The sequence below is a fragment of the Pseudophryne corroboree genome, chromosome 1, assembly GCF_028390025.1.
Source record: "Pseudophryne corroboree isolate aPseCor3 chromosome 1, aPseCor3.hap2, whole genome shotgun sequence".
NCBI classification, from domain to species: domain Eukaryota; kingdom Metazoa; phylum Chordata; class Amphibia; order Anura; family Myobatrachidae; genus Pseudophryne; species Pseudophryne corroboree.
Window position 1 is genome coordinate 886,896,947 of NC_086444.1, and position 23,928 is coordinate 886,920,874.

At 34.2% G+C, this 23,928-nt stretch overlaps 30 non-coding genes across 30 annotated transcripts; all 30 read left to right on the top strand.

The window, feature by feature from the left end:
* Window positions 1-278: 278 nt before the first annotated feature.
* On the top strand, window positions 279-351 carry TRNAK-UUU (transfer RNA lysine (anticodon UUU)). Its single transcript has one exon. It is a non-coding gene; the product is annotated as a tRNA-Lys (tRNA).
* Window positions 352-930: 579 nt separating this feature from the next.
* Window positions 931-1,003, top strand: TRNAK-UUU (transfer RNA lysine (anticodon UUU)). The gene has a single exon. It is a non-coding gene; the product is annotated as a tRNA-Lys (tRNA).
* A 580-nt stretch (window positions 1,004-1,583) lies between these two features.
* TRNAK-UUU (transfer RNA lysine (anticodon UUU)) lies at window positions 1,584-1,656 on the top strand. Its single transcript has one exon. It is a non-coding gene; the product is annotated as a tRNA-Lys (tRNA).
* Window positions 1,657-2,229: 573 nt separating this feature from the next.
* Window positions 2,230-2,302, top strand: TRNAK-UUU (transfer RNA lysine (anticodon UUU)). Its single transcript has one exon. It is a non-coding gene; the product is annotated as a tRNA-Lys (tRNA).
* A 1,230-nt stretch (window positions 2,303-3,532) lies between these two features.
* On the top strand, window positions 3,533-3,605 carry TRNAK-UUU (transfer RNA lysine (anticodon UUU)). The gene has a single exon. It is a non-coding gene; the product is annotated as a tRNA-Lys (tRNA).
* A 579-nt stretch (window positions 3,606-4,184) lies between these two features.
* On the top strand, window positions 4,185-4,257 carry TRNAK-UUU (transfer RNA lysine (anticodon UUU)). The gene has a single exon. It is a non-coding gene; the product is annotated as a tRNA-Lys (tRNA).
* A 579-nt stretch (window positions 4,258-4,836) lies between these two features.
* On the top strand, window positions 4,837-4,909 carry TRNAK-UUU (transfer RNA lysine (anticodon UUU)). The gene has a single exon. It is a non-coding gene; the product is annotated as a tRNA-Lys (tRNA).
* A 579-nt stretch (window positions 4,910-5,488) lies between these two features.
* TRNAK-UUU (transfer RNA lysine (anticodon UUU)) lies at window positions 5,489-5,561 on the top strand. Its single transcript has one exon. It is a non-coding gene; the product is annotated as a tRNA-Lys (tRNA).
* A 579-nt stretch (window positions 5,562-6,140) lies between these two features.
* TRNAK-UUU (transfer RNA lysine (anticodon UUU)) lies at window positions 6,141-6,213 on the top strand. The gene has a single exon. It is a non-coding gene; the product is annotated as a tRNA-Lys (tRNA).
* A 579-nt stretch (window positions 6,214-6,792) lies between these two features.
* On the top strand, window positions 6,793-6,865 carry TRNAK-UUU (transfer RNA lysine (anticodon UUU)). The gene has a single exon. It is a non-coding gene; the product is annotated as a tRNA-Lys (tRNA).
* Window positions 6,866-7,445: 580 nt separating this feature from the next.
* TRNAK-UUU (transfer RNA lysine (anticodon UUU)) lies at window positions 7,446-7,518 on the top strand. The gene has a single exon. It is a non-coding gene; the product is annotated as a tRNA-Lys (tRNA).
* Window positions 7,519-8,091: 573 nt separating this feature from the next.
* On the top strand, window positions 8,092-8,164 carry TRNAK-UUU (transfer RNA lysine (anticodon UUU)). The gene has a single exon. It is a non-coding gene; the product is annotated as a tRNA-Lys (tRNA).
* A 1,230-nt stretch (window positions 8,165-9,394) lies between these two features.
* TRNAK-UUU (transfer RNA lysine (anticodon UUU)) lies at window positions 9,395-9,467 on the top strand. The gene has a single exon. It is a non-coding gene; the product is annotated as a tRNA-Lys (tRNA).
* Window positions 9,468-10,046: 579 nt separating this feature from the next.
* On the top strand, window positions 10,047-10,119 carry TRNAK-UUU (transfer RNA lysine (anticodon UUU)). The gene has a single exon. It is a non-coding gene; the product is annotated as a tRNA-Lys (tRNA).
* A 579-nt stretch (window positions 10,120-10,698) lies between these two features.
* Window positions 10,699-10,771, top strand: TRNAK-UUU (transfer RNA lysine (anticodon UUU)). Its single transcript has one exon. It is a non-coding gene; the product is annotated as a tRNA-Lys (tRNA).
* A 579-nt stretch (window positions 10,772-11,350) lies between these two features.
* Window positions 11,351-11,423, top strand: TRNAK-UUU (transfer RNA lysine (anticodon UUU)). The gene has a single exon. It is a non-coding gene; the product is annotated as a tRNA-Lys (tRNA).
* A 1,231-nt stretch (window positions 11,424-12,654) lies between these two features.
* On the top strand, window positions 12,655-12,727 carry TRNAK-UUU (transfer RNA lysine (anticodon UUU)). The gene has a single exon. It is a non-coding gene; the product is annotated as a tRNA-Lys (tRNA).
* A 1,230-nt stretch (window positions 12,728-13,957) lies between these two features.
* Window positions 13,958-14,030, top strand: TRNAK-UUU (transfer RNA lysine (anticodon UUU)). Its single transcript has one exon. It is a non-coding gene; the product is annotated as a tRNA-Lys (tRNA).
* Window positions 14,031-15,260: 1,230 nt separating this feature from the next.
* On the top strand, window positions 15,261-15,333 carry TRNAK-UUU (transfer RNA lysine (anticodon UUU)). The gene has a single exon. It is a non-coding gene; the product is annotated as a tRNA-Lys (tRNA).
* Window positions 15,334-15,912: 579 nt separating this feature from the next.
* On the top strand, window positions 15,913-15,985 carry TRNAK-UUU (transfer RNA lysine (anticodon UUU)). The gene has a single exon. It is a non-coding gene; the product is annotated as a tRNA-Lys (tRNA).
* A 579-nt stretch (window positions 15,986-16,564) lies between these two features.
* Window positions 16,565-16,637, top strand: TRNAK-UUU (transfer RNA lysine (anticodon UUU)). The gene has a single exon. It is a non-coding gene; the product is annotated as a tRNA-Lys (tRNA).
* A 579-nt stretch (window positions 16,638-17,216) lies between these two features.
* Window positions 17,217-17,289, top strand: TRNAK-UUU (transfer RNA lysine (anticodon UUU)). Its single transcript has one exon. It is a non-coding gene; the product is annotated as a tRNA-Lys (tRNA).
* Window positions 17,290-17,868: 579 nt separating this feature from the next.
* Window positions 17,869-17,941, top strand: TRNAK-UUU (transfer RNA lysine (anticodon UUU)). Its single transcript has one exon. It is a non-coding gene; the product is annotated as a tRNA-Lys (tRNA).
* Window positions 17,942-18,520: 579 nt separating this feature from the next.
* On the top strand, window positions 18,521-18,593 carry TRNAK-UUU (transfer RNA lysine (anticodon UUU)). Its single transcript has one exon. It is a non-coding gene; the product is annotated as a tRNA-Lys (tRNA).
* Window positions 18,594-19,173: 580 nt separating this feature from the next.
* Window positions 19,174-19,246, top strand: TRNAK-UUU (transfer RNA lysine (anticodon UUU)). The gene has a single exon. It is a non-coding gene; the product is annotated as a tRNA-Lys (tRNA).
* A 1,225-nt stretch (window positions 19,247-20,471) lies between these two features.
* TRNAK-UUU (transfer RNA lysine (anticodon UUU)) lies at window positions 20,472-20,544 on the top strand. Its single transcript has one exon. It is a non-coding gene; the product is annotated as a tRNA-Lys (tRNA).
* Window positions 20,545-21,123: 579 nt separating this feature from the next.
* On the top strand, window positions 21,124-21,196 carry TRNAK-UUU (transfer RNA lysine (anticodon UUU)). The gene has a single exon. It is a non-coding gene; the product is annotated as a tRNA-Lys (tRNA).
* A 579-nt stretch (window positions 21,197-21,775) lies between these two features.
* On the top strand, window positions 21,776-21,848 carry TRNAK-UUU (transfer RNA lysine (anticodon UUU)). Its single transcript has one exon. It is a non-coding gene; the product is annotated as a tRNA-Lys (tRNA).
* A 579-nt stretch (window positions 21,849-22,427) lies between these two features.
* Window positions 22,428-22,500, top strand: TRNAK-UUU (transfer RNA lysine (anticodon UUU)). The gene has a single exon. It is a non-coding gene; the product is annotated as a tRNA-Lys (tRNA).
* Window positions 22,501-23,079: 579 nt separating this feature from the next.
* TRNAK-UUU (transfer RNA lysine (anticodon UUU)) lies at window positions 23,080-23,152 on the top strand. Its single transcript has one exon. It is a non-coding gene; the product is annotated as a tRNA-Lys (tRNA).
* The last annotated feature ends 776 nt before the right edge of the window (window positions 23,153-23,928 follow it).

The following is a 23,928-nucleotide window of genomic DNA, read 5'->3' on the forward strand; positions in this document are numbered from 1 at the left end:
ACAGTGATTAAATTAGACAAGTAATAAATCATACCTCTTTGACAAAAATAATTGAATGTGATTATTGAAGTGAGGTGATACTTAAAGCATCTAAGGATTTACATCTTAAACACAGAGGAAACTAAAATATATTTCACCAAGAGACCCTACAAGCCAAGTCTTTCAGTTCATGATTGCAGTAACACATATATTTTTCCACATTTTTTGCAATTGCACAGCAAATTGTCATGTTTTATATATTTCGAGCAGTTTCCAATATGGCAACTTCAGTGCTCAGATCCTGGATAGCTCAGTCGGTAGAGCATCAGACTTTTAATCTGAGGGTCCAGGGTTCAAGTCCCTGTTCAGGCGAGTGTCTTTTAAACAATGGTGTTTTTGTTTGTGAAATGGACAATTTTGCAGAGTTTAAAATCATCCATTCCTGCAGGCAGCCATCTTTTAATTGTTGATGCTGATTATGTTCATTATTCAATGGGAAGGTGTATAGATTGGAAAGATTCTTTAGAATATTAAGAATGGACTTTATCACTCTTCAATAGGCACACATTATTGGCATCTAGTAATATAGTCATCACAAAGTAGTATCACTACATGTCAGTTCTAAAGACTTTGTTTCAACAGGAACTCAAATCCATCCTTCTTTGATAGGCACACAGTGATTAAATTAGACAAGTAATAAATCAAACCTCTTTGACAAAAATAATTGAATGTGATTATTGAAGTGAGGTGATACTTTAAGCATCTAAGGATTTACATCTTAAACACAGAGTAAACTAAAATATATTTCATCAAGAGACCCTACAAGCCAAGTCTTTCAGTTCATGATTGCAGTAACACATATATTTTTCCACATTTTTTGTAATTGCACAGCAAATTGTCATGTTTTATATATTTCGAGCAGTTTCCAATATGGCAACTTCAGCACTCAGAGCCTGGATAGCTCAGTCGGTAGAGCATCAGACTTTTAATCTGAGGGTCCAGGGTTCAAGTCCCTGTTCAGGCGAGTGTCTTTTAAACAATGTTTTTTTTTGTTTGTGAAATGGACAATTTTGCAGAGTTTAAAATCATCCATTCCTGCAGACAGCCATCTTTTAATTGTTGATGCGGATTATTTTCATTATTCAATGGGAAGGGGTATAGATTGGAAAGATTCTTTAGAATATTAAGAATGGACTTTATCACTCTTCAATAGGCACACATTATTGGCATCTAGTAATATAATTATCACAAAGTAGTATCGCTACATGTCAGTTCTAAAGACTTTATTTCATCAGGAACTCAAATCCATACTTCTTTGATAGGCACACAGTGATTAAATTAGACAAGTAATAAATCAAACCTCTTTGACAAAAATAATTGAATGTGATTATTGAAGTGAGGTGATACTTTAAGCATCTAAGGATTTACATCTTAAACACAGAGGAAACTAAAATATATTTCATCAAGAGACCCTACAAGCCAAGTCTTTCAGTTCATGATTGCAGTAACACATATATTTTTCCACATTTTTTGTAATTGCACAGCAAATTGTCATGTTTTATATATTTCGAGCAGTTTCCAATATGGCAACTTCAGTGCTCAGAGCCTGGATAGCTCAGTCGGAAGAGCATCAGACTTTTAATCTGAGGGTCCAGGGTTCAAGTCCCTGTTCAGGCAAGTGTCTTTTAAATAATGGTTTTTTTTTGTTTGTGAAATGGACAATTTTGCAGAGTTTAAAATCATCCATTCCTGCAGGCAGCCATCTTTTAATTGTTGATGCTGATTATGTTCTTTATTCAATGGGAAGGGGTATAGATTGGAAAGATTCTTTAGAATATTAAGAATGGACTTTATCACTCGGCACACATTATTGGCATCTAGTAATATAATCATCACAAAGTAGTATCGCTACATGTCAGTTCTAAAGACTTTATTTCATCAGGAACTCAAATCCATCCTTCTTTGATAGGCACACAGTGATTAAATTAGACAAGTAATAAATCAAACCTCTTTGACAAAAATAATTGAATGTGATTATTGAAGTGAGGTGATACTTAAAGCATCTAAGGATTTACATCTTAAACACAGAGGAAACTAAAATATATTTCATCAAGAGACGCTACAAGCCAAGTCTTCCAGTTCATGATTGCAGTAACACATATATTTTCCACATTTTTTGTAATTACACAGCAAATTGTCATGTTTTATATATTTCGAGCAGTTTCCAATATGGCAACTTCAGTGCTCAGAGCCTGGATAGCTCAGTCGGTAGAGCATCAGACTTTTAATCTGAGGGTCCAGGGTTCAAGTCCCTGTTCAGGCGAGTGTCTTTTAAACAATGGTGTTTTTGTTTGTGAAATGGACAATTTTGCAGAGTTTAAAATCATCCATTCCTGCAGGCAGCCATCTTTTAATTGTTGATGCTGATTATGTTCATTATTCAATGGGAAGGTGTACAGATTGGAAAGATTCTTTAGAATATTAAGAATGGACTTGATCTCTCTTCAATAGACACACATTATTGGCATCTAGTAATATAATCATCACAAAGTAGTATCACTACATGTCAGTTCTAAAGACTTTATTTCATCAGGAACTCAAATCCATCCTTCTTTGATAGGCACACAGTGATTAAATTAGACAAGTAATAAATCAAACCTCTTTGACAAAAATAATTGAATGTGATTATTGAAGTGAGATGATACTTAAAACATCTAAGGATTTACATCTTAAACACAGAGGAAACTAAAATATATTTCATCAAGAGACCCTACAAGCCAAGTCTTTCAGTTCATGATTGCAGTAACACATATATTTTTCCACATTTTTTGTAATTGCACAGTAAATTGTCATGTTTTATATATTTCGAGCAGTTTCCAATATGGCAACTTCAGCACTCAGAACCTTGATAGCTCAGTCGGTAGAGCATCAGACTTTTAATCAGAGGGTCCAGGGTTCAAGTCCCTGTTCATGCAAGTGTCTTTTATACAATGGTGTTTTTGTTTGTGAAATGGACAATTTTGCAGAGTTTAAAATCATCCATTCCTGCAGGCAGCCATCTTTTAATTGTTGATGCTGATTATGTTCATTATTCAATGGGAAGGGGTATAGGTTGGAAAGATTCTTTAGAATATTAAGAATGGACTTTATCACTCTTCAATAGGCACACATTATTGGCATCTAGTAATATAGTCATCACAAAGTAGTATCACTACATGTCAGTTCTAAAAACTTTGTTTCATCAGGACTCGAATCCATCCTTCTTTGATAGGCACACAGTGATTAAATTAGACAAGTAATAAATCAAACCTCTTTGACAAAAATAATTGAATGTGATTATTGTAGTGAGGTGATACTTAAAGCATCTAAGGATTTACATCTTAAACACAGAGGAAACTAAAATATATTTCATCAAGAGACCCTACAAGCCAAGTCTTTCAGTTCATGATTGCAGTAACACATATATTTTTCCACATTTTTTGCAATTGCACAGCAAATTGTCATGTTTTATATATTTCGAGCAGTTTCCAATATGGCAACTTCAGCACTCAGATCCTGGATAGCTCAGTCGGTAGAGCATCAGACTTTTAATCAGAGGGTCCAGGGTTCAAGTCCCTGTTCAGGCGAGTGTCTTTTAAACAATGGTGTTTTTGTTTGTGAAATGGACAATTTTGCAGAGTTTAAAATCATCCATTCCTGCAGGCAGCCATCTTTTAATTGTTGATGCTGATTATGTTCATTATTCAATGGGAAGGTGTATAGATTGGAAAGATTCTTTAGAATATTAAGAATGGACTTTATCACTCTTCAATAGGCACACATTATTGGCATCTAGTAATATAGTCATCACAAAGTAGTATCACTACATGTCAGTTCTAAAGACTTTGTTTCAACAGGAACTCAAATCCATCCTTCTTTGATAGGCACACAGTGATTAAATTAGACAAGTAATAAATCAAACCTCTTTGACAAAAATAATTGAATGTGATTACTGAAGTGAGGTGATACTTTAAGCATCTAAGGATTTACATCTTAAACACAAAGGAAACTAAAATATATTTCATCAAGAGACCCTACACGCCAAGTCTTTCAGTTCATGATTGCAGTAACACATAAATTTTTCCACATTTTTTGTAATTACACAGCAAATTGTCATGTTTTATATATTTCGAGCAGTTTCCAATATGGCAACTTCAGCACTCAGAGCCTGGATAGCTCAGTCGGTAGAGCATCAGACTTTTAATCTGAGGGTCCAGGGTTCAAGTCCCTGTTCAGGTGAGTGTCTTTTAAACAATGGTGTTTTTGTTTGTGAAATGGACAATTTTGCAGAGTTTAAAATCATCCATTCCTGCAGCTAGCCATCTTTTAATTGTTGATGCTGATTATGTTCATTATTCAATGGGAAGGTGTACAGATTGGAAAGATTCTTTAGAATATTAAGAATGGACTTTATCACTCTTCAATAGGCACACATTATTGGCATCTAGTAATATAATCATCACAAAGTAGTATCACTACATGTCAGTTCTAAAGACTTTATTTCATCAGGAACTCAAATCCATCCTTCTTTGATAGGCACACAGTGATTAAATTAGACAAGTAATAAATCAAACCTCTTTGACAAAAATAATTGAATGTGATTATTGAAGTGAGGTGATACTTTAAGCATCTAAGGATTTAAATCTTAAACACAGAGGAGACTAAAATATATTTAATCAAGAGACGCTACAAGCCAAGTCTTTCAGTTCCTGATTGCAGTAACACATATATTTTTTCACATTTTTTGTAATTGCACAGCAAATTGTCATGTTTTATATATTTCGAGCAGTTTCCATTACGGCAACTTCAGCACTCAGAGCCTGGATAGCTCAGTCGGTAGAGCATCAGACTTTTAATCTGAGGGTCCAGGGTTCAAGTCCCTGTTCAGGCGAGTGTCTTTTAAACAATGTTTTTTTTGTTTGTGAAATGGACAATTTTGCAGAGTTTAAAATCATCCATTCCTGCAGGCAGCCATCTTTTAATTGTTGATGCGGATTATTTTCATTATTCAATGGGAAGGGGTATAGATTGGAAAGATTCTTTAGAATATTAAGACTGGACTTTATCACTCTTCAATAGGCACACATTATTGGCATCTAGTAATATAATCATCACAAAGTAGTATCGCTACATGTCAGTTCTAAAGACTTTATTTCATCAGGAACTCAAATCCATCCTTCTATGATAGGCACACAGTGATTAAATTAGACAAGTAATAAATCAAACCTCTTTGACAAAAATAATTGAATGTGATTATTGAAGTGAGGTGATACTTAAAGCATCTAAGGATTTACATCTTAAACACAGAGGAAACTAAAATATATTTCATCAAGAGACGCTACAAGCCAAGTCTTTCAGTTCATGATTGCAGTAACACATATATTTTTCCACATTTTTTGTAATTGCACAGTAAATTGTCATGTTTTATATATTTCGAGCAGTTTCCAATATGGCAACTTCAGCACTCCGAACCTGGATAGCTCAGTTGGTAGAGCATCAGACTTTTAATCAGAGGGTCCAGGGTTCAAGTCCCTGTTCAGGCAAGTGTCTTTTAAACAATGGTGTTTTTGTTTGTGAAATGGACAATTTTGCAGAGTTTAAAATCATCCATTCCTGCAGGCAGCCATCTTTTAATTGTTGATGCTGATTATGTTCATTATTCAATGGGAAGGTGTATAGATTGGAGAGATTCTTTAGAATATTAAGAATGGACTTTATCACTCTTCAATAGGCACATATTATTGGCATCTAGTAATATAGTCATCACAAAGTAGTATCACTACATGTCAGTTCTAAAAACTTTGTTTCATCAGGAACTCAAATCCATCCTTCTTTGATAGGCACACAGTGATTAAATTAGACAAGTAATAAATCATACCTCTTTGACAAAAATAATTGAATGTGATTATTGAAGTGAGGTGATACTTAAAGCATCTAAGGATTTACATCTTAAACACAGAGGAAACTAAAATATATTTTACCAAGAGACCCTACAAGCCAAGTCTTTCAGTTCATGATTGCAGTAACACATATATTTTTCCACATTTTTTGCAATTGCACAGCAAATTGTCATGTTTTATATATTTCGAGCAGTTTCCAATATGGCAACTTCAGTGCTCAGATCCTGGATAGCTCAGTCGGTAGAGCATCAGACTTTTAATCTGAGGGTCCAGGGTTCAAGTCCCTGTTCAGGCGAGTGTCTTTTAAACAATGGTGTTTTTGTTTGTGAAATGGACAATTTTGCAGAGTTTAAAATCATCCATTCCTGCAGGCAGCCATCTTTTAATTGTTGATGCTGATTATGTTCATTATTCAATGGGAAGGTGTATAGATTGGAAAGATTCTTTAGAATATTAAGAATGGACTTTATCACTCTTCAATAGGCACACATTATTGGCATCTAGTAATATAGTCATCACAAAGTAGTATCACTACATGTCAGTTCTAAAGACTTTGTTTCAACAGGAACTCAAATCCATCCTTCTTTGATAGGCACACAGTGATTAAATTAGACAAGTAATAAATCAAACCTCTTTGACAAAAATAATTGAATGTGATTATTGAAGTGAGGTGATACTTTAAGCATCTAAGGATTTACATCTTAAACACAGAGTAAACTAAAATATATTTCATCAAGAGACCCTACAAGCCAAGTCTTTCAGTTCATGATTGCAGTAACACATATATTTTTCCACATTTTTTGTAATTGCACAGCAAATTGTCATGTTTTATATATTTCGAGCAGTTTCCAATATGGCAACTTCAGCACTCAGAGCCTGGATAGCTCAGTCGGTAGAGCATCAGACTTTTAATCTGAGGGTCCAGGGTTCAAGTCCCTGTTCAGGCGAGTGTCTTTTAAACAATGTTTTTTTTTGTTTGTGAAATGGACAATTTTGCTGAGTTTAAAATCATCCATTCCTGCAGACAGCCATCTTTTAATTGTTGATGCGGATTATTTTCATTATTCAATGGGAAAGGGTATAGATTGGAAAGATTCTTTAGAATATTAAGAATGGACTTTATCACTCTTCAATAGGCACACATTATTGGCATCTAGTAATATAATTATCACAAAGTAGTATCGCTACATGTCAGTTCTAAAGACTTTATTTCATCAGGAACTCAAATCCATACTTCTTTGATAGGCACACAGTGATTAAATTAGACAAGTAATAAATCAAACCTCTTTGACAAAAATAATTGAATGTGATTATTGAAGTGAGGTGATACTTTAAGCATCTAAGGATTTACATCTTAAACACAGAGGAAACTAAAATATATTTCATCAAGAGACCCTACAAGCCAAGTCTTTCAGTTCATGATTGCAGTAACACATATATTTTTCCACATTTTTTGTAATTGCACAGCAAATTGTCATGTTTTATATATTTCGAGCAGTTTCCAATATGGCAACTTCAGTGCTCAGAGCCTGGATAGCTCAGTCGGAAGAGCATCAGACTTTTAATCTGAGGGTCCAGGGTTCAAGTCCCTGTTCAGGCAAGTGTCTTTTAAATAATGGTTTTTTTTTGTTTGTGAAATGGACAATTTTGCAGAGTTTAAAATCATCCATTCCTGCAGGCAGCCATCTTTTAATTGTTGATGCTGATTATGTTCTTTATTCAATGGGAAGGGGTATAGATTGGAAAGATTCTTTAGAATATTAAGAATGGACTTTATCACTCGGCACACATTATTGGCATCTAGTAATATAATCATCACAAAGTAGTATCGCTACATGTCAGTTCTAAAGACTTTATTTCATCAGGAACTCAAATCCATCCTTCTTTGATAGGCACACAGTGATTAAATTAGACAAGTAATAAATCAAACCTCTTTGACAAAAATAATTGAATGTGATTATTGAAGTGAGGTGATACTTAAAGCATCTAAGGATTTACATCTTAAACACAGAGGAAACTAAAATATATTTCATCAAGAGACGCTACAAGCCAAGTCTTCCAGTTCATGATTGCAGTAACACATATATTTTCCACATTTTTTGTAATTACACAGCAAATTGTCATGTTTTATATATTTCGAGCAGTTTCCAATATGGCAACTTCAGTGCTCAGAGCCTGGATAGCTCAGTCGGTAGAGCATCAGACTTTTAATCTGAGGGTCCAGGGTTCAAGTCCCTGTTCAGGCGAGTGTCTTTTAAACAATGGTGTTTTTGTTTGTGAAATGGACAATTTTGCAGAGTTTAAAATCATCCATTCCTGCAGGCAGCCATCTTTTAATTGTTGATGCTGATTATGTTCATTATTCAATGGGAAGGTGTACAGATTGGAAAGATTCTTTAGAATATTAAGAATGGACTTGATCTCTCTTCAATAGACACACATTATTGGCATCTAGTAATATAATCATCACAAAGTAGTATCACTACATGTCAGTTCTAAAGACTTTATTTCATCAGGAACTCAAATCCATCCTTCTTTGATAGGCACACAGTGATTAAATTAGACAAGTAATAAATCAAACCTCTTTGACAAAAATAATTGAATGTGATTATTGAAGTGAGATGATATTTAAAACATCTAAGGATTTACATCTTAAACACAGAGGAAACTAAAATATATTTCATCAAGAGACCCTACAAGCCAAGTCTTTCAGTTCATGATTGCAGTAACACATATATTTTTCCACATTTTTTGTAATTGCACAGTAAATTGTCATGTTTTATATATTTCGAGCAGTTTCCAATATGGCAACTTCAGCACTCAGAACCTTGATAGCTCAGTCGGTAGAGCATCAGACTTTTAATCAGAGGGTCCAGGGTTCAAGTCCCTGTTCATGCAAGTGTCTTTTATACAATGGTGTTTTTGTTTGTGAAATGGACAATTTTGCAGAGTTTAAAATCATCCATTCCTGCAGGCAGCCATCTTTTAATTGTTGATGCTGATTATGTTCATTATTCAATGGGAAGGGGTATAGGTTGGAAAGATTCTTTAGAATATTAAGAATGGACTTTATCACTCTTCAATAGGCACACATTATTGGCATCTAGTAATATAGTCATCACAAAGTAGTATCACTACATGTCAGTTCTAAAAACTTTGTTTCATCAGGACTCGAATCCATCCTTCTTTGATAGGCACACAGTGATTAAATTAGACAAGTAATAAATCAAACCTCTTTGACAAAAATAATTGAATGTGATTATTGTAGTGAGGTGATACTTAAAGCATCTAAGGATTTACATCTTAAACACAGAGGAAACTAAAATATATTTCATCAAGAGACCCTACAAGCCAAGTCTTTCAGTTCATGATTGCAGTAACACATATATTTTTCCACATTTTTTGCAATTGCACAGCAAATTGTCATGTTTTATATATTTCGAGCAGTTTCCAATATGGCAACTTCAGCACTCAGATCCTGGATAGCTCAGTCGGTAGAGCATCAGACTTTTAATCTGAGGGTCCAGGGTTCAAGTCCCTGTTCAGGCGAGTGTCTTTTAAACAATGGTGTTTTTGTTTGTGAAATGGACAATTTTGCAGAGTTTAAAATCATCCATTCCTGCAGGCAGCCATCTTTTAATTGTTGATGCTGATTATGTTCATTATTCAATGGGAAGGTGTATAGATTGGAAAGATTCTTTAGAATATTAAGAATGGACTTTATCACTCTTCAATAGGCACACATTATTGGCATCTAGTAATATAGTCATCACAAAGTAGTATCACTACATGTCAGTTCTAAAGACTTTGTTTCAACAGGAACTCAAATCCATCCTTCTTTGATAGGCACACAGTGATTAAATTAGACAAGTAATAATTCAAACCTCTTTGACAAAAATAATTGAATGTGATTATTGAAGTGAGGTGATACTTTAAGCATCTAAGGATTTACATCTTAAACACAAAGGAAACTAAAATATATTTCATCAAGAGACCCTACACGCCAAGTCTTTCAGTTCATGATTGCAGTAACACATAAATTTTTCCACATTTTTTGTAATTACACAGCAAATTGTCATGTTTTATATATTTCGAGCAGTTTCCAATATGGCAACTTCAGCACTCAGAGCCTGGATAGCTCAGTCGGTAGAGCATCAGACTTTTAATCTGAGGGTCCAGGGTTCAAGTCCCTGTTCAGGTGAGTGTCTTTTAAACAATGGTGTTTTTGTTTGTGAAATGGACAATTTTGCAGAGTTTAAAATCATCCATTCCTGCAGCTAGCCATCTTTTAATTGTTGATGCTGATTATGTTCATTATTCAATGGGAAGGTGTACAGATTGGAAAGATTCTTTAGAATATTAAGAATGGACTTTATCACTCTTCAATAGGCACACATTATTGGCATCTAGTAATATAATCATCACAAAGTAGTATCACTACATGTCAGTTCTAAAGACTTTATTTCATCAGGAACTCAAATCCATCCTTCTTTGATAGGCACACAGTGATTAAATTAGACAAGTAATAAATCAAACCTCTTTGACAAAAATAATTGAATGTGATTATTGAAGTGAGGTGATACTTTAAGCATCTAAGGATTTAAATCTTAAACACAGAGGAGACTAAAATATATTTAATCAAGAGACGCTACAAGCCAAGTCTTTCAGTTCCTGATTGCAGTAACACATATATTTTTTCACATTTTTTGTAATTGCACAGCAAATTGTCATGTTTTATATATTTCGAGCAGTTTCCAATACGGCAACTTTAGCACTCAGAGCCTGGATAGCTCAGTCGGTAGAGCATCAGACTTTTAATCTGAGGGTCCAGGGTTCAAGTCCCTGTTCAGGCAAGTGTCTTTTAAACAATGTTTTTTTTGTTTGTGAAATGGACAATTTTGCAGAGTTTAAAATCATCCATTCCTGCAGGCAGCCATCTTTTAATTGTTGATGCGGATTATGTTCATTATTCAATGGGAAGGGGTATAAATTGGAAAGATTCTTTAGAATATTAAGAATGGACTTTATCACTCTTCAATAGGCACACATTATTGGCATCTAGTAATATAATCATCACAAAGTAGTATCGCTACATGTCAGTTCTAAAGACTTTATTTCAACAGGAACTCAAATCCATCCTTCTTTGATAGGCACACAGTGATTAAATTAGACAAGTAATAAATCAAACCTCTTTGACAAAAATAATTGAATGTGATTATTGAAGTGAGGTGATACTTTAAGCATCTAAGGATTTACATCTTAAACACAAAGGAAACTAAAATATATTTCATCAAGAGACCCTACACGCCAAGTCTTTCAGTTCATGATTGCAGTAACACATAAATTTTTCCACATTTTTTGTAATTACACAGCAAATTGTCATGTTTTATATATTTCGAGCAGTTTCCAATATAGCACCTTCAGCGCTCAGAGCCTGGATAGCTCAGTCGGTAGAGCATCAGACTTTTAATCTGAGGGTCCAGGGTTCAAGTCCCTGTTCAGGCGAGTGTCTTTTAAACAATGGTGTTTTTGTTTGTGAAATGGACAATTTTGCAGAGTTTAAAATCATCCATTCCTGCAGCTAGCCATCTTTTAATTATTGATGCTGATTATGTTCATTATTCAATGGGAAGGTGTACAGATTGGAAAGATTCTTTAGAATATTAAGAATGGACTTTATCACTCTTCAATAGGCACACATTATTGGCATCTAGTAATATAATCATCACAAAGTAGTATCACTACATGTCAGTTCTAAAGACTTTATTTCATCAGGAACTCAAATCCATCCTTCTATGATAGGCACACAGTGATTAAATTAGACAAGTAATAAATCAAACCTCTTTGACAAAAATAATTGAATGTGATTATTGAAGTGAGGTGATACTTAAAGCATCTAAGGATTTACATCTTAAACACAGAGGAAACTAAAATATATTTCATCAAGAGACGCTACAAGCCAAGTCTTTCAGTTCATGATTGCAGTAACACATATATTTTTCCACATTTTTTGTAATTGCACAGTAAATTGTCATGTTTTATATATTTCGAGCAGTTTCCAATATGGCAACTTCAGCACTCAGAACCTGGATAGCTCAGTTGGTAGAGCATCAGACTTTTAATCAGAGGGTCGAGGGTTCAAGTCCCTGTTCAGGCAAGTGTCTTTTAAACAATGGTGTTTTTGTTTGTGAAATGGACAATTTTGCAGAGTTTAAAATCATCCATTCCTGCAGGCAGCCATCTTTTAATTGTTGATGCTGATTATGTTCATTATTCAATGGGAAGGTGTATAGATTGGAGAGATTCTTTAGAATATTAAGAATGGACTTTATCACTCTTCAATAGGCACATATTATTGGCATCTAGTAATATAGTCATCACAAAGTAGTATCACTACATGTCAGTTCTAAAAACTTTGTTTCATCAGGAACTCAAATCCATCCTTGTTTGATAGGCACACAGTGATTAAATTAGACAAGTAATAAATCAAACCTCTTTGACAAAAATAATTGAATGTGATTATTGAAGTGAGGTGATACTTAAAGCATCTAAGGATTTACATCTTAAACACAGAGGAAACTAAAATATATTTCATCAAGAGACCCTACAAGCCAAGTCTTTCAGTTCATGATTGCAGTAACACATATATTTTTCCACATTTTTTGCAATTGCACAGCAAATTGTCATGTTTTATATATTTCGAGCAGTTTCCAATATGGCAACTTCAGTGCTCAGATCCTGGATAGCTCAGTCGGTAGAGCATCAAACTTTTAATCTGAGGGTCCAGGGTTCAAGTCCCTGTTCAGGCGAGTGTCTTTTAAACAATGGTGTTTTTGTTTGTGAAATGGACAATTTTGCAGAGTTTAAAATCATCCATTCCTGCAGGCAGCCATCTTTTAATTGTTGATGCTGATTATGTTCATTATTCAATGGGAAGGTGTATAGATTGGAAAGATTCTTTAGAATATTAAGAATGGACTTTATCACTCATCAATAGGCACACATTATTGGCATCTAGTAATATAATCATCACAAAGTAGTATCGCTACATGTCAGTTCTAAAGACTTTATTTAATCAGGAACTCAAATCCATCCTTCTATGATAGGCACACAGTGATTAAATTAGACAAGTAATAAATCAAACCTCTTTGACAAAAATAATTGAATGTGATTATTGAAGTGAGGTGATACTTAAAGCATCTAAGGATTTACATCTTAAACACAGAGGAAACTAAAATATATTTCATCAAGAGACGCTACAAGCCAAGTCTTTCAGTTCATGATTGCAGTAACACATATATTTTTCCACATTTTTTGTAATTGCACAGTAAATTGTCATGTTTTATATATTTCGAGCAGTTTCCAATATGGCAACTTCAGCACTCAGAACCTTGATAGCTCAGTCGGTAGAGCATCAGACTTTTAATCAGAGGGTCCAGGGTTCAAGTCCCTGTTCATGCAAGTGTCTTTTATACAATGGTGTTTTTGTTTGTGAAATGGACAATTTTGCAGAGTTTAAAATCATCCATTCCTGCAGGCAGCCATCTTTTAATTGTTGATGCTGATTATGTTCATTATTCAATGGGAAGGGGTATAGGTTGGAAAGATTCTTTAGAATATTAAGAATGGACTTTATCACTCTTCAATAGGCACACATTATTGGCATCTAGTAATATAGTCATCACAAAGTAGTATCACTACATGTCAGTTCTAAAAACTTTGTTTCATCAGGACTCGAATCCATCCTTCTTTGATAGGCACACAGTGATTAAATTAGACAAGTAATAAATCAAACCTCTTTGACAAAAATAATTGAATGTGATTATTGAAGTGAGGTGATACTTAAAGCATCTAAGGATTTACATCTTAAACACAGAGGAAACTAAAATATATTTCATCAAGAGACCCTACAAGCCAAGTCTTTCAGTTCATGATTGAAGTAACACATATATTTTTCCACATTTTTTGCAATTGCACAGCAAATTGTCATGTTTTATATATTTCAAGCAGTTTCCAATATGGCAACTACAGCACTCAGAGCCTGGATAGCTCAGTCTGTAGAGTATCAGACTTTTAATCTGAGGGTCCAGGGTTCAAGTCCCTGTTCAGGCGAGTGTCTTTTAAACAATGGTGTTTTTGTTTGTGAAATGGACAATTTTGCAGAGTTTAAAATCATCCATTCCTGCAGGCAGCCATCTTTTAATTGTTGATGCTGATTATGTTCATTATTCAATGGGAAGGTGTATAGATTGGAAAGATTCTTTAGAATATTAAGAATGGACTTTATCACTCATCAATAGGCACACATTATTGGCATCTAGTAATATAATCATCACAAAGTAGTATCGCTACATGTCAGTTCTAAAGACTTTATTTAATCAGGAACTCAAATCCATCCTTCTATGATAGGCACACAGTGATTAAATTAGACAAGTAATAAATCAAACCTCTTTGACAAAAATAATTGAATGTGATTATTGAAGTGAGGTGATACTTAAAGCATCTAAGGATTTACATCTTAAACACAGAGGAAACTAAAATATATTTCATCAAGAGACGCTACAAGCCAAGTCTTTCAGTTCATGATTGCAGTAACACATATATTTTTCCACATTTTTTGTAATTGCACAGTAAATTGTCATGTTTTATATATTTCGAGCAGTTTCCAATATGGCAACTTCAGCACTCAGAACCTTGATAGCTCAGTCGGTAGAGCATCAGACTTTTAATCAGAGGGTCCAGGGTTCAAGTCCCTGTTCATGCAAGTGTCTTTTATACAATGGTGTTTTTGTTTGTGAAATGGACAATTTTGCAGAGTTTAAAATCATCCATTCCTGCAGGCAGCCATCTTTTAATTGTTGATGCTGATTATGTTCATTATTCAATGGGAAGGGGTATAGGTTGGAAAGATTCTTTAGAATATTAAGAATGGACTTTATCACTCTTCAATAGGCACACATTATTGGCATCTAGTAATATAGTCATCACAAAGTAGTATCACTACATGTCAGTTCTAAAAACTTTGTTTCATCAGGACTCGAATCCATCCTTCTTTGATAGGCACACAGTGATTAAATTAGACAAGTAATAAATCAAACCTCTTTGACAAAAATAATTGAATGTGATTATTGAAGTGAGGTGATACTTAAAGCATCTAAGGATTTACATCTTAAACACAGAGGAAACTAAAATATATTTCATCAAGAGACCCTACAAGCCAAGTCTTTCAGTTCATGATTGAAGTAACACATATATTTTTCCACATTTTTTGCAATTGCACAGCAAATTGTCATGTTTTATATATTTCAAGCAGTTTCCAATATGGCAACTACAGCACTCAGAGCCTGGATAGCTCAGTCTGTAGAGTATCAGACTTTTAATCTGAGGGTCCAGGGTTCAAGTCCCTGTTCAGGTAAGTGTCTTTTAAACAATGGTGTTTTTGTTTGTGAAATGGACAATTTTGCAGAGTTTAAAATCATCCATTCCTGCAGGCAGCCATCTTTTAATTGTTGATGCTGATTATGTTCATTATTCAATGGGAAGGTGTATAGATTGGAAAGATTCTTTAGAATATTAAGAATGGACTTTATCACTCTTCAATAGGCACACATTATTGGCATCTAGTAATATAGTCATCACAAAGTAGTATCACTACATGTCAGTTCTAAAGACTTTGTTTCAACAGGAACTCAAATCCATCCTTCTTTGATAGGCACACAGTGATTAAATTAGACAAGTAATAAATCAAACCTCTTTGACAAAAATAATTGAATGTGATTATTGAAGTGAGGTGATACTTTAAGCATCTAAGGATTTACATCTTAAACACAAAGGAAACTAAAATATATTTCATCAAGAGACCCTACACGCCAAGTCTTTCAGTTCATGATTGCAGTAACACATAAATTTTTCCACATTTTTTGTAATTACACAGCAAATTGTCATGTTTTATATATTTCGAGCAGTTTCCAATATGGCACCTTCAGCACTCAGAGCCTGGATAGCTCAGTCGGTAGAGCATCAGACTTTTAATCTGAGGGTCCAGGGTTCAAGTCCCTGTTCAGGTGAGTGTCTTTTAAACAATGGTGTTTTTGTTTGTGAAATGGACAATTTTGCAGAGTTTAAAATCATCCATTCCTGCAGCTAGCCATCTTTTAATTGTTGATGCTGATTATGTTCATTATTCAATGGGAAGGTGTACAGATTGGAAAGATTCTTTAGAATATTAAGAATGGACTTTATCACTCTTCAATAGGCACACATTATTGGCATCTAGTAATATAATCATCACAAAGTAGTATCACTACATGTCAGTTCTAAAGACTTTATTTCATCAGGAACTCAAATCCATCCTTCTTTGATAGGCACACAGTGATTAAATTAGACAAGTAATAAATCAAACCTCTTTGACAAAAATAATTGAATGTGATTATTGAAGTGAGGTGATACTTTAAGCATCTAAGGATTTAAATCTTAAACACAGAGGAGACTAAAATATATTTAATCAAGAGACGCTACAAGCCAAGTCTTTCAGTTCCTGATTGCAGTAACACATATATTTTTTCACATTTTTTGTAATTGCACAGCAAATTGTCATGTTTTATATATTTCGAGCAGTTTCCAATACGGCAACTTTAGCACTCAGAGCCTGGATAGCTCAGTCGGTAGAGCATCAGACTTTTAATCTGAGGGTCCAGGGTTCAAGTCCCTGTTCAGGCAAGTGTCTTTTAAACAATGTTTTTTTTGTTTGTGAAATGGACAATTTTGCAGAGTTTAAAATCATCCATTCCTGCAGGCAGCCATCTTTTAATTGTTGATGCGGATTATGTTCATTATTCAATGGGAAGGGGTATAAATTGGAAAGATTCTTTAGAATATTAAGAATGGACTTTATCACTCTTCAATAGGCACACATTATTGGCATCTAGTAATATAATCATCACAAAGTAGTATCGCTACATGTCAGTTCTAAAGACTTTATTTAATCAGGAACTCAAATCCATCCTTCTATGATAGGCACACAGTGATTAAATTAGACAAGTAATAAATTAAACCTCTTTGACAAAAATAATTGAATGTGATTATTGAAGTGAGGTGATACTTAAAGCATCTAAGGATTTACATCTTAAACACAGAGGAAACTAAAATATATTTCATCAAGAGACGCTACAAGCCAAGTCTTTCAGTTCATGATTGCAGTAACACATATATTTTTCCACATTTTTTGTAATTGCACAGTAAATTGTCATGTTTTATATATTTCGAGCAGTTTCCAATATGGCAACTTCAGCACTCCGAACCTGGATAGCTCAGTTGGTAGAGCATCAGACTTTTAATCAGAGGGTCCAGGGTTCAAGTCCCTGTTCAGGCAAGTGTCTTTTAAACAATGGTGTTTTTGTTTGTGAAATGGACAATTTTGCAGAGTTTAAAATCATCCATTCCTGCAGGCAGCCATCTTTTAATTGTTGATGCTGATTATGTTCATTATTCAATGGGAAGGTGTATAGATTGGAGAGATTCTTTAGAATATTAAGAATGGACTTTATCACTCTTCAATAGGCACATATTATTGGCATCTAGTAATATAGTCATCACAAAGTAGTATCACTACATGTCAGTTCTAAAAACTTTGTTTCATCAGGAACTCAAATCCATCCTTCTTTGATAGGCACACAGTGATTAAATTAGACAAGTAATAAATCATACCTCTTTGACAAAAATAATTGAATGTGATTATTGAAGTGAGGTGATACTTAAAGCATCTAAGGATTTACATCTTAAACACAGAGGAAACTAAAATATATTTCACCAAGAGACCCTACAAGCCAAGTCTTTCAGTTCATGATTGCAGTAACACATATATTTTTCCACATTTTTTGCAATTGCACAGCAAATTGTCATGTTTTATATATTTCGAGCAGTTTCCAATATGGCAACTTCAGTGCTCAGATCCTGGATAGCTCAGTCGGTAGAGCATCAGACTTTTAATCTGAGGGTCCAGGGTTCAAGTCCCTGTTCAGGCGAGTGTCTTTTAAACAATGGTGTTTTTGTTTGTGAAATGGACAATTTTGCAGAGTTTAAAATCATCCATTCCTGCAGGCAGCCATCTTTTAATTGTTGATGCTGATTATGTTCATTATTCAATGGGAAGGTGTATAGATTGGAAAGATTCTTTAGAATATTAAGAATGGACTTTATCACTCTTCAATAGGCACACATTATTGGCATCTAGTAATATAGTCATCACAAAGTAGTATCACTACATGTCAGTTCTAAAGACTTTGTTTCAACAGGAACTCAAATCCATCCTTCTTTGATAGGCACACAGTGATTAAATTAGACAAGTAATAAATCAAACCTCTTTGACAAAAATAATTGAATGTGATTATTGAAGTGAGGTGATACTTTAAGCATCTAAGGATTTACATCTTAAACACAGAGTAAACTAAAATATATTTCATCAAGAGACCCTACAAGCCAAGTCTTTCAGTTCATGATTGCAGTAACACATATATTTTTCCACATTTTTTGTAATTGCACAGCAAATTGTCATGTTTTATATATTTCGAGCAGTTTCCAATATGGCAACTTCAGCACTCAGAGCCTGGATAGCTCAGTCGGTAGAGCATCAGACTTTTAATCTGAGGGTCCAGGGTTCAAGTCCCTGTTCAGGCGAGTGTCTTTTAAACAATGTTTTTTTTTGTTTGTGAAATGGACAATTTTGCAGAGTTTAAAATCATCCATTCCTGCAGACAGCCATCTTTTAATTGTTGATGCGGATTATTTTCATTATTCAATGGGAAGGGGTATAGATTGGAAAGATTCTTTAGAATATTAAGAATGGACTTTATCACTCTTCAATAGGCACACATTATTGGCATCTAGTAATATAATTATCACAAAGTAGTATCGCTACATGTCAGTTCTAAAGACTTTATTTCATCAGGAACTCAAATCCATACTTCTTTGATAGGCACACAGTGATTAAATTAGACAAGTAATAAATCAAACCTCTTTGACAAAAATAATTGAATGTGATTATTGAAGTGAGGTGATACTTTAAGCATCTAAGGATTTACATCTTAAACACAGAGGAAACTAAAATATATTTCATCAAGAGACCCTACAAGCCAAGTCTTTCAGTTCATGATTGCAGTAACACATATATTTTTCCACATTTTTTGTAATTGCACAGCAAATTGTCATGTTTTATATATTTCGAGCAGTTTCCAATATGGCAACTTCAGTGCTCAGAGCCTGGATAGCTCAGTCGGAAGAGCATCAGACTTTTAATCTGAGGGTCCAGGGTTCAAGTCCCTGTTCAGGCAAGTGTCTTTTAAATAATGGTTTTTTTTTGTTTGTGAAATGGACAATTTTGCAGAGTTTAAAATCATCCATTCCTGCAGGCAGCCATCTTTTAATTGTTGATGCTGATTATGTTCTTTATTCAATGGGAAGGGGTATAGATTGGAAAGATTCTTTAGAATATTAAGAATGGACTTTATCACTCGGCACACATTATTGGCATCTAGTAATATAATCATCACAAAGTAGTATCGCTACATGTCAGTTCTAAAGACTTTATTTCATCAGGAACTCAAATCCATCCTTCTTTGATAGGCACACAGTGATTAAATTAGACAAGTAATAAATCAAACCTCTTTGACAAAAATAATTGAATGTGATTATTGTAGTGAGGTGATACTTAAAGCATCTAAGGATTTACATCTTAAACACAGAGGAAACTAAAATATATTTCATCAAGAGACCCTACAAGCCAAGTCTTTCAGTTCATGATTGCAGTAACACATATATTTTTCCACATTTTTTGTAATTGCACAGTAAATTGTCATGTTTTATATATTTCGAGCAGTTTCCAATATGGCAACTTCAGCACTCAGAACCTTGATAGCTCAGTCGGTAGAGCATCAGACTTTTAATCAGAGGGTCCAGGGTTCAAGTCCCTGTTCATGCAAGTGTCTTTTATACAATGGTGTTTTTGTTTGTGAAATGGACAATTTTGCAGAGTTTAAAATCATCCATTCCTGCAGGCAGCCATCTTTTAATTGTTGATGCTGATTATGTTCATTATTCAATGGGAAGGGGTATAGGTTGGAAAGATTCTTTAGAATATTAAGAATGGACTTTATCACTCTTCAATAGGCACACATTATTGGCATCTAGTAATATAGTCATCACAAAGTAGTATCACTACATGTCAGTTCTAAAAACTTTGTTTCATCAGGACTCGAATCCATCCTTCTTTGATAGGCACACAGTGATTAAATTAGACAAGTAATAAATCAAACCTCTTTGACAAAAATAATTGAATGTGATTATTGTAGTGAGGTGATACTTAAAGCATCTAAGGATTTACATCTTAAACACAGAGGAAACTAAAATATATTTCATCAAGAGACCCTACAAGCCAAGTCTTTCAGTTCATGATTGCAGTAACACATATATTTTTCCACATTTTTTGCAATTGCACAGCAAATTGTCATGTTTTATATATTTCGAGCAGTTTCCAATATGGCAACTTCAGCACTCAGATCCTGGATAGCTCAGTCGGTAGAGCATCAGACTTTTAATCTGAGGGTCCAGGGTTCAAGTCCCTGTTCAGGCGAGTGTCTTTTAAACAATGGTGTTTTTGTTTGTGAAATGGACAATTTTGCAGAGTTTAAAATCATCCATTCCTGCAGGCAGCCATCTTTTAATTGTTGATGCTGATTATGTTCATTATTCAATGGGAAGGTGTATAGATTGGAAAGATTCTTTAGAATATTAAGAATGGACTTTATCACTCTTCAATAGGCACACATTATTGGCATCTAGTAATATAGTCATCACAAAGTAGTATCACTACATGTCAGTTCTAAAGACTTTGTTTCAACAGGAACTCAAATCCATCCTTCTTTGATAGGCACACAGTGATTAAATTAGACAAGTAATAATTCAAACCTCTTTGACAAAAATAATTGAATGTGATTATTGAAGTGAGGTGATACTTTAAGCATCTAAGGATTTACATCTTAAACACAAAGGAAACTAAAATATATTTCATCAAGAGACCCTACACGCCAAGTCTTTCAGTTCATGATTGCAGTAACACATAAATTTTTCCACATTTTTTGTAATTACACAGCAAATTGTCATGTTTTATATATTTCGAGCAGTTTCCAATATGGCAACTTCAGCACTCAGAGCCTGGATAGCTCAGTCGGTAGAGCATCAGACTTTTAATCTGAGGGTCCAGGGTTCAAGTCCCTGTTCAGGTGAGTGTCTTTTAAACAATGGTGTTTTTGTTTGTGAAATGGACAATTTTGCAGAGTTTAAAATCATCCATTCCTGCAGCTAGCCATCTTTTAATTGTTGATGCTGATTATGTTCATTATTCAATGGGAAGGTGTACAGATTGGAAAGATTCTTTAGAATATTAAGAATGGACTTTATCACTCTTCAATAGGCACACATTATTGGCATCTAGTAATATAATCATCACAAAGTAGTATCACTACATGTCAGTTCTAAAGACTTTATTTCATCAGGAACTCAAATCCATCCTTCTTTGATAGGCACACAGTGATTAAATTAGACAAGTAATAAATCAAACCTCTTTGACAAAAATAATTGAATGTGATTATTGAAGTGAGGTGATACTTTAAGCATCTAAGGATTTAAATCTTAAACACAGAGGAGACTAAAATATATTTAATCAAGAGACGCTACAAGCCAAGTCTTTCAGTTCCTGATTGCAGTAACACATATATTTTTTCACATTTTTTGTAATTGCACAGCAAATTGTCATGTTTTATATATTTCGAGCAGTTTCCAATACGGCAACTTTAGCACTCAGAGCCTGGATAGCTCAGTCGGTAGAGCATCAGACTTTTAATCTGAGGGTCCAGGGTTCAAGTCCCTGTTCAGGCAAGTGTCTTTTAAACAATGTTTTTTTTGTTTGTGAAATGGACAATTTTGCAGAGTTTAAAATCATCCATTCCTGCAGGCAGCCATCTTTTAATTGTTGATGCGGATTATGTTCATTATTCAATGGGAAGGGGTATAAATTGGAAAGATTCTTTAGAATATTAAGAATGGACTTTATCACTCTTCAATAGGCACACATTATTGGCATCTAGTAATATAATCATCACAAAGTAGTATCGCTACATGTCAGTTCTAAAGACTTTATTTAATCAGGAACTCAAATCCATCCTTCTATGATAGGCACACAGTGATTAAATTAGACAAGTAATAAATTAAACCTCTTTGACAAAAATAATTGAATGTGATTATTGAAGTGAGGTGATACTTAAAGCATCTAAGGATTTACATCTTAAACACAGAGGAAACTAAAATATATTTCATCAAGAGACGCTACAAGCCAAGTCTTTCAGTTCATGATTGCAGTAACACATATATTTTTCCACATTTTTTGTAATTGCACAGTAAATTGTCATGTTTTATATATTTCGAGCAGTTTCCAATATGGCAACTTCAGCACTCAGAACCTGGATAGCTCAGTCGGTAGAGCATCAGACTTTTAATCAGAGGGTCCAGGGTTCAAGTCCCTGTTCAGGCAAGTGTCTTTTAAACAATGGTGTTTTTGTTTGTGAAATGGACAATTTTGCAGAGTTTAAAATCATCCATTCCTGCAGGCAGCCATCTTTTAATTGTTGATGCTGTTTATGTTCATTATTCAATGGGAAGGTGTATAGATTGGAAAGATTCTTTAGAATATTAAGAATGGACTTTATCACTCTTCAATAGGCACACATTATTGGCATCTAGTAATATAGTCATCACAAAGTAGTATCACTACATGTCAGTTCTAAAGACTTTATTTCAACAGGAACTCAAATCCATCCTTCTTTGATAGGCACACAGTGATTAAATTAGACAAGTAATAAATCAAACCTCTTTGACAAAAATAATTGAATGTGATTATTGAAGTGAGGTGATACTTTAAGCATCTAAGGATTTACATCTTAAACACAGAGGAAACTAAAATATATTTCATCAAGAGACCCTACAAGCCAAGTCTTTCAGTTCATGATTGCAGTAACACATATATTTTTCCACATTTTTTGTAATTGCACAGCAAATTGTCATGTTTTATATATTTCGAGCAGTTTCCAATATGGCAACTTCAGTGCTCAGAGCCTGGATAGCTCAGTCGGAAGAGCATCAGACTTTTAATCTGAGGGTCCAGGGTTCAAGTCCCTGTTCAGGCAAGTGTCTTTTAAATAATGGTTTTTTTTTGTTTGTGAAATGGACAATTTTGCAGAGTTTAAAATCATCCATTCCTGCAGGCAGCCATCTTTTAATTGTTGATGCTGATTATGTTCTTTATTCAATGGGAAGGGGTATAGATTGGAAAGATTCTTTAGAATATTAAGAATGGACTTTATCACTCGGCACACATTATTGGCATCTAGTAATATAATCATCACAAAGTAGTATCGCTACATGTCAGTTCTAAAGACTTTATTTCATCAGGAACTCAAATCCATCCTTCTTTGATAGGCACACAGTGATTAAATTAGACAAGTAATAAATCAAACCTCTTTGACAAAAATAATTGAATGTGATTATTGTAGTGAGGTGATACTTAAAGCATCTAAGGATTTACATCTTAAACACAGAGGAAACTAAAATATATTTCATCAAGAGACCCTACAAGCCAAGTCTTTCAGTTCATGATTGCAGTAACACATATATTTTTCCACATTTTTTGTAATTGCACAGTAAATTGTCATGTTTTATATATTTCGAGCAGTTTCCAATATGGCAACTTCAGCACTCAGAACCTTGATAGCTCAGTCGGTAGAGCATCAGACTTTTAATCAGAGGGTCCAGGGTTCAAGTCCCTGTTCATGCAAGTGTCTTTTATACAATGGTGTTTTTGTTTGTGAAATGGACAATTTTGCAGAGTTTAAAATCATCCATTCCTGCAGGCAGCCATCTTTTAATTGTTGATGCTGATTATGTTCATTATTCAATGGGAAGG